We start from the raw sequence: 18,883 nt of genomic DNA, 5'->3' as shown, positions 1-18,883 counted from the left end.
ACAGGTAAGACATCAGACACTTATAGGCAGATACAGGCACAAAGAGAAAGGACTGGTACTGACCTGAGAAAAGAAATTGAGGAACAGGAACAGCAGTTTTGCATGGTACATCTTGAATGGAGTCAACTGACAAAATTAAGAGTCCTAATGATAAACATTAAAGATGCTACATGTGAGAGCAATGATGTAACATTTACTCTTAGCAGCCAGTTTGTTTTTAATGAATTCTCCCAGATTCCAGACCCTCTGTGCAAATGTCTCACCATGACATTCAGCATATTAAATGTAGCTTTTTCTCCAGTGTCAGGCGGCTATTGATTACCGTCACAGCCTAATTAAAGTGCATAAAGTTTACAAGTACCACTAGTGCAAATGGCCACCTCAATAACAGGAAAAAAGCTAAACAGCATGCACTTCTGACAACAGCAGCCTCAGTCCCTCAACAGCCTCCATGTGGCTGTAAATAAAAACCCAGTGGGCTTGTTTGAAGGCCTCTTCATTCAAGTCCTGATCGGCTGTTAAGGATGGAGCTCAAATTGGATATCCTAATGTACTGGACTTGTGTTGTCTTAATCATTGACTGTGTGGACTGCCAAGATCTGGAATCTCCATTGTTTGTTGCCATGTCTTTCAAAAGACCTGATTTTTTTTTCTATTGTTACGATCTTATATTTGAATGAACAGTTGCATCATTTTTGTGACTTGTAGTTATCAGCTCATTTGTATATCTTTACTCAGTTTGCTACTGTAATTTTAGAGGAGGTTTTGTACTGTTATGTAGCAGCAGCTGGGGTTAGAGAGGACGAATTCATGAGCTTACATAAGGCATTTAAATCTTTAACAAGCAGAGCAGCATTGTATGTGAACTTGACGACTTCATCCTCCAAGTAGACTTGAAGTTATATCACAGCCCCTGAGCTGGAATAGGAAACGACAGCACCGTCTGACGTGATGTAAATGCGGAATGTAAGAAGACATCTGATCAGAACCAAACATTTTACACTGTTTCTGTTCTACCTGCCTTCATGCAGCTACATTGTAAACTTGGTATGTCAATGAATACTCTTTATTTTGTGTACTGTTGCATATAAGAACATATGTAACATGTTTAAAGGGTTATATCATAAAGATTCAAATGTACTGACGCACATTTTAAAAGGACTGGTCATGATGAGTTCAGCTGAGGCAGCAATATCCCAATCTTTAGTCCTTGGGAAGGTTCAAAATCCAGAACACCGTATTATATATTTCCCAGAAAGGTACTTAATGGTCACTTTTATTGGACCAGCGACGCCTGTTAAATGTCCTCATCCTTTAAACTGCATGGCCCCTTAAAAGACAGACTCCTGTCTAAAAGCCTCGACTCAGCAGGATTGGTGTGGAAGTGGCAAGAGCTCATTATCTGCTTGAGTAGGCAAAAATTAAAATATTCCATGTAAAGTTGAACTTTTGTCACAAGCTAATCAGTGAAACTGACCAATAGCAAGCTGTCTGGACAGAGCTGAAGGAGATATTTAAGGAAGCTTTCAATTTAAGTAGCTTTGCTGCAATTTAATGAATACATCATAAATAAAATAAATACATATGTGAAAGAAAACTGAACAGAGACTAAAATGCAAACATCAATGAGAGAGGTGTAGATGTCATTTGTAGTAACTGTTGTTGTGCTTTGCTAATACGTATCCTAACTGACTGTTGGCACACTTGTTAGCTCTAACATTTTATTTGTCTTTAGTTAGTTTTAATTAAACACATTTTTGCAATGGTGGACAAAATCCAAAATGCCAGAGGGAAGTAGAAAGAAATTAGGTCTAGATGCAATCATGACTGACATCTGCCAAAGATAGGATAGTTGATAGAGTCAGAAATCCGGGAGAGAAAGAGAGGACGGAATGACAAAGACATGCAGGCAAGGAGCCACATGTCAGATTCTTTGGAGGACTACAGCTTCCGTACATGGGGCGCTTACTAACCACTATGCCCCCTACACTGATGTGCTGCTTTGTCGAAAAATGCAGACAGTGCAAATCCATAGCAGAGGCTATCAGTATATATAATCAAATAATGCTCCAAGTACATGATAACTTTAAATACAATTTGTGCTTTGTCAGAGTATGGGAAGCAAATTTTGGTTCTCTGTATTATTTAAGAATTCAGGGGAAGTGTATCTTGATAGATAAATAACCCCAATCTAAAAATTCTCCAGGTACAAAATCACACATGCTCAGGTATCCACATCTGGATGGGTAACACTTTTCAATAGGACACCATTCTGGCTGAGCTGGCTGAGAGGTTAAGAGGTTAAATCACCAGTTGCAGCAGTTTATCAGGGTTATATCACAGAGGTATCATCACTAAACCTTACTCTCCATCGTGACTGACCTTCACATATTAGATACTGTAAGTCAAACTTTCAGGTTACTACACAATAGTTTGTTTCTCCAATTCATGTCTCGACACATTGCAGAAACACAAAGTAACATAACCTCTTACAATATCCCTGTAGTGAATTAGCCATCAATTATGCGGTCATCTTATACACAGCTTAATACATTGTAACACAGAGAGGGGATTCCCACATGGTGCGTTTCCAATTATGTAGTTTTGGTTTTAATGAAGTCTCTACTTGGTGTGATGCTTCAAAGACTTTGCGGAGTGCGTTTGCAACATGAGAGCCAATTAACGGAGAGAACTGAACACCTGCTGCTGCACAACCTGCACTTTCACCACCAGGACTCCATCGAGCACCGTCAGCAGATACCTCATCAAGGCCTCTCTTAAGATCTAAAAATGCAATTTTATGCCACATTAATAGCCGAACACAGTTGGGCTCACATTAGGCTCTGCCTCCCCTTCTGCCATTTATGAACTGTGCATTCATAAAGTGAGTTAGATAAGGTTCATCCGCCTGTACACACACACAAATCTGAGACTTAAAAATCAGATTTTTGAAAAGATATACAAGAAGGAAGTTCATAAATCACAGATATTTCAAAAAGTGAAGATAAATGTTCACAAGAGACGTGAATAAATTCAGCATTCTTGAAATAAATGAACCACACAGTTTTACACCAGACCCTAAGTCTTTTTCATTGCCATGACAACATTTAGAAAGTGCAAATGTATTTTTTACCTTGATAAATGCTGCAATACAAATTGAACACAAGTGCTTCATTACTTGCTTGGTATCTCATTCCATTTGAGTATTTCTAAACTCTTCACATCCCTTAAAGCATTACAACGGGGATTAGGCACACAACTTTCTCTGGCTGCAGAACTGAGGCTGATTTTTAACATTGTTGTACACTACATGTTACAAAACGCCATGACATCATCAACAAAAGTATAGCTTGTCGAAACAAAAGATGGACATCTTAGCTTCCTGCTTAAAAACAAATGGTGTCTCTTGCTAAAATGGTTTATTTTAGTTAAATTGAAATGTAAAAATGATATGATGTTTTATTCTACAACTCTACAATTCACTTAGTAGACGCTTTTATCCAAGCGACGTAAATCAGAGAGAAAGTACAACACAAGCAAGGATCTAAAATAAAGGAAACAATGTCAGTAAGAGCAAACGATCAGCTTTGAGTCCGATTGTACACACAGGTGCTGAACAACATTGAGGGCAGTTCTTGAGACCTCTAATCAGTATAGACCATCTTAAAAGTCGTCGTTACCAAACAAAACCATCGTCATTACCATCATCATCAATAATATCGAGACCATCATCATCATCATCATTAAGGTCGTAGGTATTCATGAAAGAGCTGGGTCTTTAGCTTTTTCTAAAAGGGGCGAAGGTGCACATCAAATGGACTTTGAAAGTTTGTTCCACCACCGGGGGGGCGACAGAGGAGAAGAGTCTAGTTAGCATCTTAGGACCCTGTTGTGAATGTTGGATCAGACGCCTTTCATTGGCAGAGCGTAGTGGACGGGAGGGAGTGTAGACCTGGATGAGAGAGTTAAAGTAAGGAGGAGCCGTTTTTGTCGCTGTTTTGTAAGCGAGCAGCAGAGTTTTAAATTTGATGGAAAAACATCATTTTTAACATTCATTTAAACAGAATTACACAAACAAAATCAAAATAAAGTGTTTAATGAGAAAAGCTTTTTAAGGGAAGTTTCAGAGGAACCCTTTTATTTAAAATCTGAAAAAACTATGTGCAGTTTAACACTACCCAATAATATCTAATGCTGTGAATTCAGTATTCATACACTATATTTGAACTTAATTTAAATGTATCCATGAACCAGAGACTGAGCACACACACACACACACACACACACACACACACACACACACACACACACACACACACACACACACACACACACACACACACACACACACACACACACACACACACACACACACACACACACACACACACACACAAGAAAACCTCCATCCAACACTTTCTTCTGAGCTCTAAAACTGAATAATACACCAGGTTGTCCATCCAGCCCTGGAGCTGTGTGCCAAGCAGCCAGGTAAATCCACTGCTGGTCACTTGGCGGCAAGCATGGTGGAATACCCTTGAGGACTTGGCAACCAATCTGAGCATGGCAGTGCTTTTCTACATGGCCCAACTCCCACTCACAAGGAGGGGATAAAAATATAACAGTGCCTGTCATGCCTTGCCTTCGCACGACACCAGGATGAGAGCCTGGGACGCCGGCAGGAGGAAGATATCTAATATTTAGGGATGAATGGAGCAATAGAGAGAAACAGGTGGTTATTTATAAATGTCCATGCTGAGGAAGGAGAACACACGGAGACCTGGAGAAGATACAGGACAGTGGGAGGGATATGGAGTCTTGCATCTGTGTACTTGTTTATTCATAGTCACAGCAGCTGGCATAAAGAACTCGACAGGAGAAAGCCAAACAGCAGATGGCCTCCAAATTAATTTCCTTCGTCTAAGTTAACAAATCACACACACATTAACAAATCAAAGGCAACTGCCACGCTTACAGCAGTGAAAAATGTTACTGCATCGAAACTTCACAGTTTCTGAGGTACTAGTTTACTTCACCTAAAGCCGTACTCTAAATTAAGGTTTTTATAACAAAGTAAAAGATCAACAGAAGGACTTCATCGTGTCCCAGGATATGCCTCCAAGAAAGGGAAAAATAAAGATCTTGCATTTTTCATCTCAGCAAATCCCCGAACAGTGCCAACATGAGCTCCCTGGATTCAGTCATTATAGATGTGAGGCTGCCTCAGGCAAACTGTGGGACCCTGCTGCATCATCACATACCTCACATTACATTTGTAGTCTGTCTGAGTCCTGTGTCAGTTTCAAACAAGACAGAAACCCTTTTTTTATACATACACACACTTTACTGTGTATGTAAGGTGGCCATGTAGACCGATTAGTCAGCCAGCCGACATTAGCATATCATGTGACTAAAAGTATCGTATAATTTTATCGCAGATATGTGCCGATATTACTAGATTGATTCACCGGTCAAAAAGCATTTATTTTGAGCATCGTTGAATTTTTTCACCAGCAGGGGGTGCTATATGGATTACTACAAGCGACACCACTCTCCACAGTTGCAAGCAGTGATGCACGTCATGTGCAGCTACTTTCCAGTCTAGTGACCATCTTGTCTTCATTATATATCTTCTCCACAAGTGTTTAATAACTGCATTTGAGGGGTCAATGCAATAAATGTGTATCTATATCTTTCTATCTCTACAGATCAAACATAGATCTAAGATATTGGCCGATTTATCATTATCAGATTTATTTTCTCCCCAATATCAGTATTGCTATCGGCCCCAAAGATCCCATATTGGTCGGACCCTGATGTAGACTTAAACCAGAGTAAATATGCATACTGTAGCCCAGAGGCAGGACTAAAACTCGTATCAACTAACAAATATTTGAGGCTGATATATCAAGAGTCCTTTCTAGTAGTGTTTTTCCCTTTTTTTTGGAACTGTGACATTTTAAGTTGAAGCTAGGACGTAACAAAGCTGACCTCAGTCTTTTCAAACCCACAGAAGTTTTAAGACCCTTCAGACTGCGGCATCTACCATTCACGAGAATACACTTAAATGTTGAGTGCCATTTAAAGGCTGCAGTCAAGCTCTAAAGTTGGGAGAAAAGGGTTGAAGATCCACCGTTGTTGTTCCACTGCAGACAAGAACGACTCAACTAAACTAAATGGAAACATTGTTATGAAATGTGAAAAACAGGATGTGAAATGTTGTACAGGGATTCATGGTTCCCAGGTAGAAAATCCATTAAAAAGGAAAATCACTTTTTTAGTTGTATTTGATATTGACACATATTTGAACTATAGCAGCTTGAAAGAACCCTGACTTTTCATACATGTACCCAGCCAAATGTCTGTTCTTTACAATAATTTGGTTAATGACCAAATACTCGCAAAAATAGCCCCATACTCATTAGCACAAGCTGTTCTTCGGTCATGCTTATGCTGCTGATGCAAGCATTTAGCTCAAAGCACTGCTGTGCCAAAGTAAACCTTTACAGAGCTGCCACTATGACTGCAGACTTTTAGTGTTGAACTGCTGACCAAAAATGAATGGATAAAAGAATTTATGGATTTCAAAGAAGATTTTTTTTTCAGTTTTTCTCTCTTGTCTGATGAGATGACAGTAAACTTTTCCCTGTTGACTGATCACAAATTTTTTTTTATCAGACTTACAAAGAGGTATTGTGGTGGTATTAGGAACCTGTGCAGCATTCTTTGTTTTAACATGTGTGTCACATGGAGTGTACCTGCAGGAGCTGCAAAATGAACTCTTGCCAGGACACGTCCATTTACCAATACCCCTGAATAATAGATGAACATGCTTTCAAACTCAACAAAGGCTGAGTCTCCCGTGCACGCATAAAGCACTCAGGAAGCCATTTCAGCTCGTACGCAGTCTAATGAGGCATTTGACATGACTAAAAGCATATATAGGTCTATATATGAATTTTGCGGTGATGGTGATTGCCTGGAGAAAGGAGACAGAAGTCATATGTCTTCTGTTAGAGGCCAGAGGGCTTGAGACACAACAACTCGACGTTTTAATGTTTGAATTCGATTTCATTCTTGCAGGGCAGAGGGCAGCTGGAGGCTGGAGGAATACAAACAGCATCCTTTGGAGAAAAGACTTTAAGTCCTCTAGACATGCAATTTGTTTTACTACTTCAACAGCTATCTGACAGACTGATTTTCTAAGCGTGGAATAAGGCAGATTAAATCATGATCGCATTACACACTCAACTAAAAATATTTTAAATGTTTTTAACGGAGTAAATCTTAAAAAAACAACTGACTCAATCTCTGTTAATCTCATTAAATAATTAAAAATAGGTAATAGTGATATAACAAATCACTACTTGTTATATCACTATTGTTATTTGTTATATCACTGTTTGGGCCAGTGGTTCCCAACCTTTTTTCCTTGGAGCCCCCCCCCCCACAACTTGTATCTCAGAACAGCTTCGGATGCCCCAACACGATCAGGAGCAGTGAAATAATCGTAGTGACACCACACACTTGATGATTCTTTGGACAAAAAAATCTGATACGACAAGCCTTAAATCAGGCGACGCCCCCCGATAGTTGTTGGGAGCGATTCGAGCCATAAAACTGAATTGTTTACTGTGTGTGGCCAGCTACTTCGGCAGTCTTATTTTCAGCATGCTGTTGAATGGGTAGTTATATCTGCACAGAGCTACCTGATTCGTTTTGATTAGTTTTAACTCTCCATATTCATACAGCTATCAATCTATTGTTTCAACAGCACCAGAGACACCTACCTCTTCATTAATCATTGAGGTTATATACATCCTATCACCTTCATTAATTCTAAGTATAAACACCGGTTGATTTCCTCAGTATGGAGCTGCCATCCTACTTTCAGCTTTTTCCATTCAGAGTGACACACACCAAACCGGAGAACTTATAAATGCATGAATAAAGTTTGCACACAAAATCAAGTTTGCACACAAAATCATTACTTTTATTCTGCTAATTGAAGGTTGTAAAATGTGTGAAATATCAGAGGCTGCAGCATAAACTCAAAAATATGAAGGACTAAAACACAGTTAAAACATTATTACCTTTTTCCATGTTTTCTACATGAATCACTTGTTAATTGTGTTTCCACGGTACAGCCTGCTATAGACTATAGACTAGAATAAATATAGAGAGCTGTTTTGTTTGGTGACAGTCAGAGTGGACTGGACTGTGATTAGTATAGCTGACAGTAATAATTCACACCCCTCGTCTGATGTTAATCACCAGAAATTTCATTATCCAGGTGTCCGTGAGGTGCAATTTCCTCGGCTGTTAAAGGATTATAAAGGGGCGAGTCATGAATATGTTGAGCAAATATTGACTGAAGTGCAGTAGTGCTAACAATGCAGATTGATTCTATTTTTTTTATTTTATTTGGTATGGTCATGGAAATGCAATCACATGCCTTTAACACTCTGAGCCATTGAATTAATGTATCTCTAGAATATACTTCATAATTGATTTGTAAATCAAGCTAGTTTAGACCAGTATCGACTGTTCCAGTTAATGGTAAGAATGCGTCAATGTGTTGCACATGAGGACAGTAAATCTTCCTGTGGGAGTAAGCTCTTTGTGGAATTTGCACAACATCCTCTTGTATATTGGGACATCTGACCCTGCTAGATCAAATCAACTTCACTCCTGATGAGTCAAATACCCTGTACAACATAGGAGAATATGGGAATTGATATTGAAATTAAATTTAGTCTTTTTGTCTTTGTACCTGGAGCAAAAAGAAACTAGCAACAAGAGTCCTCAAGCACATTTCCAGACCTTTGCAGGCAGCAATAAATATTTTGAGTGTGAAAAGACGAGGATAAGTCATCCTGACCGCACTGTGAAGGAGGTCAGGGGTCAGGGGTCAGGGGTCAGGGCCAGGACGACTTGGCCTCATCTTCTGATCAGAGCTCCGAGTAGGGCTAAAAATAACCACCAAACTAACAAGCTAACTTGTAAATCGATAAGTCTTCTGAATTAAATCTAAAAAATGTGTAATAATGCTTGGTAATAAATTTACAGAGCCAAAAGGGACTCTCCTCTTGTCGCTTCTTTTGACCAATCAACAGTCCAAAACCAAACAACTCTTCTTTACTGACATATCTGACTAAAAGAAGCAGAAATATTGTTTTTATATCATCTTGTCTTTTTTTTTACATAATAATCACAGAAATCAAGATAAGTATTTTTTCAATCGACTTAACTCTGCAGCAATATTATAATCAGTCACTCAACCAAGCTTTATTTGTTAAAGTGTTAAAAGAGTTTGTTCTGTTTTGTGTTGACAGATAAATGAGTTTGTGATCTTCTTTACAATGTTTTATTTTTTTAAGATTTAGTTTTGGTCTTTTTGTGCCTTTATTGGAGAGATAGGACAGTGGATAGAGTAGGAAACCAGGGAGAGAGAGTGGGGAATGACATGCAGGAAAGGAGCCACGTCGGATTTGAACCTGGGCCGCCCTGCTTGGAGGACGACAGCCTCCATACATGGGGCGTGTGCACAAACCACTGCTCCACCAGCGCCCCAAAAGGTTTAAAATGAATTGTAGCTCAGGACCTAATAGTGGGAGACGAGTGTCTGTGTTTATTTTACATTCATTGAATTATGTGTTTTTTATGTGTTAATTAATGTCTTGTGAAAGAAGAGCAGATATTTATTTATTTCTGATCCTTTTCATTCAATATTTGAGTTTTTATGTTTGTATTTAATAGTTTTGTTTGGTTGATTAATTGAATATACTCTTAATAAAAGAAAAGAAAACCTGATTGAACCTGATTTGAAGGATGTAATATCACTTTGTTTCATGTACGCCTTGAAGGTTCAAATAAAATAAATAGTTATCATTTGAATAAGAACAAGTTCATGATTCAGGTTTTTTTTCTTGTTTACACATTTTTAAGGAATGCTACTTCCAGACAATTTCAATTCAAATCCAGCATTATCAAATGTATGAGACCCTGGCTAAACAAAAGCAGAGACTGAGTTTTTATATTACATAAAATTCACAGTCCATTTTACAGGTTAACAATTAGAGCCCAACGATGAATCAACCAGTAAATAACATCGGCCGATAGAAGCATATATCCAGTGACTATCAGTATCGAATAATTTATCTACGATATGCACCTATATTACTAGATTTATTCATTTGAGTTTCATTGTATTACACTACAAGCACCATCACCCTCCAGAGTGTCAGGCGCTGATACACATCCATGCAGTTACTTTCCAGTTGAGTGACCATCTTGTCTACGTTAAATACATGTTCCACAAGTGTTTGATACTGCATTTGAGGGATAAACACAATAAATCTATATATCTATATATACTGTATATATCGCTACAGATGGAATATAGATCTAAGAAAGATATCGGCCTACATATCAGCATCAAAAAAATGCCTCTCCCCAATATCGATATCGGCCAGAAAAACCCCAACTCAGTCAGGCCCTATTAACAACAGGCCCCTCCACTTGTATTGAACTGCACTATACTTCCAAAAACTCTGGCCCCCAAAAAACTAAGGCCCTTAAATGCTTCAGTGAACGTGTACAACTGACCTTCATTAAAAAATGATGATGACTTGAGAAATCCACTCAGTAGCCATTTTGTGAATAACAGGCTGAACCTTTCAATATCCCATGTTGTATCCATGGTATTTGTGTGGTCAAAATGAAAGTTTGGAACTTAGATGAAGTGTGGATTAAGCTACTTTTGCTGAGAACTGCTAAACAATCCTAAATAAGTATGGAACCAGCAGCTCTAAACAAAACATGCTTCTGATACTGTTATAAAGCAGTCTGGATGAGGCTAATGCAGCAAGGACAGCTGACTCAAGGCTGATCTTTTAGACTACGAAATGCTGGCTTGTTTACCTTTGGATCTTTGTCCCACAGTGGAAACAAAACATGCATTGTAACCATTGTGTTTGGGATCAAGGCTCGCCTTTGCTCCAAGGCTAAACTATCCCTCAGGTACGGGAGGGTGTGTGGGACAAATCTAAACAAGCAACAGCCTCTAAAGAAAAATTAGACAACAGACTAAAAAAGCATGTACATGTCTTCCTGAAAGGATGCTGACACGATAAGAAAGAGGTGTGTGAAAGGTAAAAACTAAAAGCATGTTATACCTTTAAAAAATAGTTTTAATTACATGTATCAGGAGTCGTCATACATTGCTGCAACCAAACAGCATCTCTGCCACCTGTTTGTGTGAAGTGTTTTAGTGATTCATTTCTCCCTTACTGAGCGAGATAAAACACTCCCTTCTATGTTAAACTGGAGTGATGGATGTTCAGCTTCCCTTCACTCCATAAATCCCCACAGGAACTTCTGCACCGTGCTCACACTGGAATCTCAATGAGTCAATAAAGTCACATCTACTATGTTCAAAAGCGTTAATTAAGAACAAAATCAAAAACATGTTTTAAAAAAACAACAGAGCTCGTCATTAAATATAATCCTACTAAACATGCGACCATAGAGCTGCATGCAGGCTAAAGCAGCCCCATAATGAGAGCTCATCTGGGGAGCTGTGGAAAAGGGTAAACACTGATGGAGACCTGCTGAACTCACTGAAGTGTCACATCCCATGCAGGGTAAATGACAGCTTTCCTCCACAGCAGGGATTTTATTCACAGAGCCGTTCTGTTTGAGCAACTGGGGTTATGTATAAATGGCATCCTTCGTCTTTCTCCTTCGAAATATCTCACATTAAGCAACAGGCCAATCCATTCCTGAGACACACAATTTAGAGAGAACGTTCTGCAAATAGTCTCTCCAGCTGAATGATGGTGGGTACTTTAAAAGTTCCTCAATCTCTTCTTAAAGTTTTACTAACATAAAGTCTAAGAATGCATCAGATCTGTCTCTTTCTGAAACTGTGTCATCAGATATTGTTCTGTAAATGTTTCCACTCGAACACAAGCGGGCAGAACGGAATCAGACATTTTCTCTAGATCACTGCATGGGCAGCAGACAGATTTGCAATCCTGTTTTATTCCGGTCAGAGTGTATAAGTGGAGCTGTGCTTTCCCATGGGCCTTTGGGCACACGCCCACTCAGCTGTGCAGCATATGTATAGAGCTACTATCGCCGTGTTTGGTATTCCTTGGCCGCAGACCAGCTCCTATCTACAGCACTGAAAGCACCTCATTATACAGTAAGTCAGAAAATGTTATAGCTTAAAAATTAAACAAACAAAACTACATTCATCAATTTAATTTTTTGAACCCTTAAATGTCCTCAGCATCTTTTGGCATGGGTAGCATACACATTGTGAAATATGTCACTGCAGAAACATTCAGATTAATGTATTGAGACAGGTGCTAAACGTGACAGGGGAGTTATCCTGTATTAGAGTAGACACAACAGCATTGGTCCCCAGCCTGGGATTATTGGCAGAGGTCTCCTCCTCAAAGCAGACCTGATAATTATATATATATATATATATATATATATATATATATACATATACATATATATATATATACATATACATATATATATATATATATATATATATATATATAATATCTGATTATCTGATAATATAATAATGTAAAAACCAAAGACTATCGTATTTTTATATAGCCGCCTTTTTTGCAGACACACCCCATAAAAAGGGGCAACAAACTAGGGTTAGGGTTGCTGCATTGGTCACCAATCACAAGGCTCCAACAGGATGTAGAATTGTTAGATGTATCTTAATCAAACCAGTGAACTAACAAATCAATGTCGACATCCTATTCCTGTTGCATAGCCTAAAACAGACAGGGAGGCTCTAAAGTGTTAGGTGTATAAATGTCAAATGTGCCAACCAAAGTGGAGAACACACATACTCTGGGACATGTGTTTCTGCCCCCAAAGCCACAGACCGAGGGACTAGCCTGGCGTATTGCTGGGATTGGTGCCTTTGATCAATTACACCCATTAATGGGCAGCTGAGCCGATCAATAGCAGATCAAAGCTGTCAGGGAGTTGTTTCCCCCAATCCATCAGAGAAGAAGAACACTTGCCGGGAAGAAGCGATGGGATGTGAAATGAAAGAGACGACCGGTTATCTCTTGATGCAGCTCGATTACCGAATGCGGCTGCTCAGGGAATGTAGGCTGAACTCCCCGAGATTTCAATCTTTGGAGTAAATATCGACAGCCTGTCTTCAAAAAGCTCATTCAAGGAAGATCCTACAAGCTGAAGGTCCAGTAACTCTATTAACTTCACAGCTTGCTGGATGTGCTCCACTACAGAGTTCAGTTTCAGTGATGGTGATGCAGTGACTACCAGATCCATCAATAGAGCGACACAGGTAAAAGACCCTAATCAAGTAGAAGTTGTTACATTCAGACTAAACTTTCCTGCACAGAGCCAAAGTCTTAGATTGAACCATGTAGACAAAAAAAAAGTATTAAACAATTTTTTTTAATTGCCCTTGCTTCTGCACTCTGTTCTAAAACTGAAAATCACATCTCTGTCTTCATTAGAGCAATGTGTCGTAATTGATGGTTTAGAGTCTAACCTTACCCTGGATAATTAGAGTACAGAGGCTAAGGCGGCCACCACTCATGAGGATGAGGACTACAGCCTCTGTACATGCAACATAACCTCTTGGCTATCCAGTACCCCCTGGGGATAGACATTGAGATGCTTTACATCACCAAACATTTTGGGGAAATAGAAGCTGGCTCTGACAGGAGAGTACTAGAAAGAACAAGAACTGTCTGCTAGCTACTTTAATAACTTGTTCCCCATCTCGCACAATCAACTTCTACTCTGCGTAAGTGAGCTAGCAAGAGAGGGAGATTAATGTTTTTAAGTGTACAGTAAAAGCAGCATCAAAGTCTTTATAATTTAAAAGACTACAATATTTTTTTTTTGTCTTTTTGTTGTTTTTGCTTTATCATAAATTTGGTTATTATCTTGTTATTTTTAGGTTACATCCCCAGCCCATAGTTACACATTTGTATTCAAAGACTGTTTTTATCAATCTAGACTGTAGTTAGACTTCTATACTCTCCTCTGCTTATCATTGCATTTTCTGTATTAGAAGCTGCATGTTCATGTCTGCATGTGCAGTATCTCTATCTTCATCTGTGCTTTCACAGCCTCCGTGAAGAAATGTGTCTGCTGCTCCCTGCCCGGGCAAGCCAAAATTCAGAGTTTCATTTGCTCAGAAAGCTGCTCCCTGGAGAACACAAACAGTGATTGATGCATTAGACAACCAACTAAACCTGACTTTGAAGCATATTGGTAGGGTGATTCAGCAGTGTTTTGAAGCCAGCATTACTTTGTGTGATGGCAATCTCAGTAGTGCAGTGAAAGACACAAGATGGCATTTTGACTCAGTGAGCAAAATCTCATGGAACCATGCGGATGCATCTACCAAATCTATTTCTATCTGTTTGTCTGAGGTGAATTGAAGCATGCAGCAGGGGATTACCTTCAAACAATTAGCTTTTACAAAGTACCATGCAGCATTGCTCCTTTGAAATCGGCTGGTGGCAAAAAGTGTATGACCCAATAAATGCAGAGCAGTAATGAGAGGTGTTCAAACAATGACCTGGTTGATTACTTTGAGGCTGGAACTTACAAAATGCTGTTTCCACCAGGAGCGTGGGCACAAAGACTTGGAAACAGCTGATTGGCCTGCTTAAAGCCTTTAGCTTTGTCAAGGGAGTCTTTAGCCAGCCTCCTTTGTACTGGCTGTGTAAAAAAAACACAAAAAAAAACGCCAAAGAACTATGCAGGAGGAGAGACTTCCTGACAGCTCATTTAGCATTCTGCCTGCTTCCACCCACTTAATCTGGAGCCCCCACCTCTCTGACGTTAGTGTATTATTTTATGAAAAACAGAACATCATGCCATCCTTCCCATTATGGACACATTTTAGGCACTTCACAGTATGGGAACAGTCAACACAGAGGGAACAAGTAGTTTTTTTAACGCAGCGTCTTTTCACATGCCTCTGTTCCTGACACACTTGAGTCCAGTCGTGTACATTAATAAATGATAGTGGCAGAGCTGACGGGATTCACGCCCGCCTGGGCACCAGCTGCAATTATAGCCGACATGTCAAAAAGACACAGCTCCAACCGGAGGAGACGACCCAATCAAACACGAGGCTGGCTGGGTCTGTCTGACACTGTCTGGAAGAGCACTGGTTGACAAATAAAGTCCCCTCACTTGCACTGATAACAAGTATACACTTCACTCCTCCAGACGGCCTGGGACCCCTCAGTACAGACCTGCTGGGTCTCCAGAGGTGTAGGAGTTCAAGGTCCACCACTATTTTATTAAAGACAGAACAAGGCCAATCTAAGACCTGTTCACTGGGAGGATACATGACAAGTTTCATCTCTATACATCATTTTACTGATTCTCTGGACAAAGATCTGATATCACAAGGCTTTCCAAGATATGGTTTTGATTTTATTCCATTCAGGGGCCTGGAAATGATATAGCAAAATTAAATTCCCATAACACAAGTCACATTTATTAACTCAGAAAAAGTTAAATATGAAATGTGAAAACAGAAAGACAAACGTTACTTTTTAAAGCTCCAGGAGGAGTTTTAAGTTGTTTATGAAACGGACTGACATTGAAAATGATGTCTCCATATGACCTACAAAAAACCAGACCATCAGGAGAATGGCGTTTTAATGCCTTGTTACCTCTGCCACCAGATCGCTGCCAGTCGAGAATAACAGTTCACTGCTGGAACATCCTTTGTCCCCATTTTCACAACAAAGATTTACAGATTGATTTGTTTGACTCTAGAAAGAAAGAATTCTCAGCAGAACTCACTTCCAACGTGTGTACAACACAAGATCAGCAAAGAGTTAGGATGTACTTCTTTGTCCACGGGGAAGCCAAGATCGACACAAAGTTCCTCACAGCAGCTTGAATTAAATCTAAAAAAAGAAAACCCAAAAAATGCAACGAAAAGTAAATGTCATAATGGCTTTTAAAACACAAGCCTGCACGTTTTCTGTTTCCTGAGAATGTGATCCTGTTATGGCATGTTGGCATGAGGCATTTGCTTTGACTCTTGGCCCATCTATTCTCTGAAACCCAAAATATATTCACACTGATTTGTTCTGAGAGGACATTGGGCTTAACCACATATAAATCAGCTGATCCTTCAGTCACCTATCTTAAAGGCCATGATTGAGATCAATATATTATCTCTGTATAAGTGATATTAAATGCTTGATCATTAAATTGATATAATAATTTATCATTGAACCATATTTGTAACAAAACACTAGGATACCTGGGGACCTCTGACAGTGGTCATCTTATATAAGTAGTCATATAATATAGCCAACTCAGTAATATGGGGTTGTATTTATTTTTATGCAAGGCTTTTTTTTGGCATCTCTCCAGGTCAATAATTATAGAGGACAAGTTTATGAGTGAAAGATTAGACAGCATTTTGGGTGAAGACTAACCTAGAGACAGAGTCACAGAAGGAGTAAAGCCATCAAAAGAGTAAAACATCAACATGATTACATGGATGGCTACATGGTAGGAAAAGTATTTTGGTTTTCATTAAACGTCAGAGGTTTTATTTGACCAAAGGTTTTAAAACTCCAGCAGTTTCCATCATTACCATGCAGTGTTGATGTCAGCAGAAATTATAGGAAATGCTGATTCTGTGATCTTGTGTTACCTCAATACACAAATGCCATCATGTGGTACAGTATCATTGCAAAAAGGATGGACAGACAGAATTTTTTTTATCACATATCTGTATCATTGACGACCAATGAAATGCAATCTCCCACAAAGGAATCTATTAGAACCAGAATAACATGAGCAGGGAGTGCAAGCCATTGAAAAGAAAAAGATGTCAATCAATAACGATGTCTGAGACAGGGGTCTAAAATATTCTCTAAATGTTGGCAAAAGAGCCTTCAATGTGCAGCTGAGAGTTATGAACAATTTGATAATGACAGCAACATCAATTAGAGCTGGATCCTGCAGATCCATGCAAAAACAAAGAAGCCTAATTTACTGCCTCTGGTAGGGACTCCTCAAGGCGCTGTTCCAGGGAAGAACTGCTCATGTACCGCAAACATAAATTATGACAGATTGTAGCTAGACCTACTATATTTTTTAAATATTAGTCTAATAACAAATGAAAAAACAAACATTCCCTTGGTTTAGGGACCGAGATGAAAAAGACTCCCCGATTACATTGTGGATATTTTGAATCACTCTTGCAGACACCCTGAGCACCACTTAGCATGTTTAGTAACAAAATTAAGGTCACAATTTCAAAGCGACACACTGAAAAGATTTGGCCCAGGAGAAAGTTTGTCTAACAGGGAGTAGTCCAGCAACGCTTGCTAAGAGAGGGAGCTCTCTGATTGGTGATCAGTAGACCAATCAGAGAGCTAAAAAGGGTCAATTACACTAAAATAAGATCATTTTGGTAGTTGATATCTTAATCAATGAGGCTTTTAGGAAGCTTTAAAACGCTTTAGAGCACGCTCAAATATAGTTAAAAAAATCAGATCAAAAGGTATCGTATGTTGGAGATATCTGCAGACTTTCCTATTCACTCTGAAACATTTAAATACATTTTAGATGCTCTGTTTCTTATCAATGATATCAATACATGAATTTTAGCTTTGTGATTTACTGAAAACAATACCCTGGTATTATGTTAGTGCAGCCAAATCCCCTTTGGCTTGTTGCTTGGTATTTAATGCCTCACAATAGCCCAGGAGTAAATCCATCCAACAAGCCTTAGTTTGTGTATAAACTTTATTTAGTTTATTTTCTATTACAAACGACAGCTTTATGAAAAGAAGGGTGAGAGAGCATGACACAGGTTACAATTAGTGCCATGATTTGTGGTTTGCTTTTTACTTTCTTCATGAGTTGTTTCGTCTATGACATGTGAGAAAATGGTGCCAAACTATAAATGGCAACAAATCACTACTTTTTCTCATGGATTTCTTTCAAAATCAAATGAAAATCACCAGTAAATCCACCATTTAAATGTTGGATAATATAAAAAAAAATTAAACACATCTTCATGGCTTGTGGTCTAAAATGTTTAAACCCCAAAGATTTTCAATTTCTAATTATATTTATCAGAAAAATAAAATAATTATAAATTAAAAAGTGTTATTGCTTGTATTTTTGGTTACCATAATCACTTTGGTGAAAGCAGGCAAATAATTGGTTGTTGATCAAACAATGAATTAATTGGATTGTTTCAGTTTTACTCTTAAAGCATGAGCACTGCAGGGCTTCATCATTTGCATTCAAAGGTTTTGTTTAGTTAAGGCATCTCAGTGTTCAGGGAAAATCCCTCGAGCCAGTGCCTGGTATTGTACAGGTTTTAGGTATGCTATATTGTTTTAAATGGCACAATTAAATATATGCATGACCCTTCTCTACTGCTTGATCAATAGGGCCTATACTGAAGGGCTGAACCATGACTAATGGTGTTAATTTGGCTGCTCAAGACCTCTGAGTTAGACCATAAACAGACCAGCCCTGTTCACAGCACAAAGTAAACCTAAAGATTCAAATCATGTCTCAGCCAGCTCAGTGTAATCTGGTGGAAAACTATTTTGTTGCCACACAGAAGAGGGAGAAGCTTTTGAATGTCTGAGGGTGTGTGGGTGAGCAAAGCTTAGAATGGAGCAGGCACGGGTAATACACACACACAAAAAAAAAACATTAATCAAAGATGAGTCTCAACATGAAACAAGAATTAAACAGAAAACATTATTCAAAATCACAAAGTTGGTGAGCCTCAGCATGCACACTGGAAGGACTCCAGGGCAGGGACTGCAGCCGAACAAGTTATCTCATCGCT

The 18,883-nt window shown here is 38.9% G+C and overlaps 1 protein-coding gene across 2 annotated transcripts in view; it reads right to left on the bottom strand.

Annotated features, from left to right (window-relative positions):
* rab6ba (RAB6B, member RAS oncogene family a) overlaps positions 1-18,883 on the bottom strand; it is a 62,394-nt gene that overhangs the window by 42,699 nt on the left and 812 nt on the right. The window lies entirely within an intron of this gene.

This window comes from Labrus bergylta, chromosome 6 (genome assembly GCF_963930695.1).
Source record: "Labrus bergylta chromosome 6, fLabBer1.1, whole genome shotgun sequence".
Taxonomy (NCBI): Eukaryota; Metazoa; Chordata; class Actinopteri; order Labriformes; family Labridae; genus Labrus; species Labrus bergylta.
The sequence above is the reverse complement of the archived record's forward strand: the minus strand, read 5'-3'. Positions and strand labels throughout refer to the sequence as shown.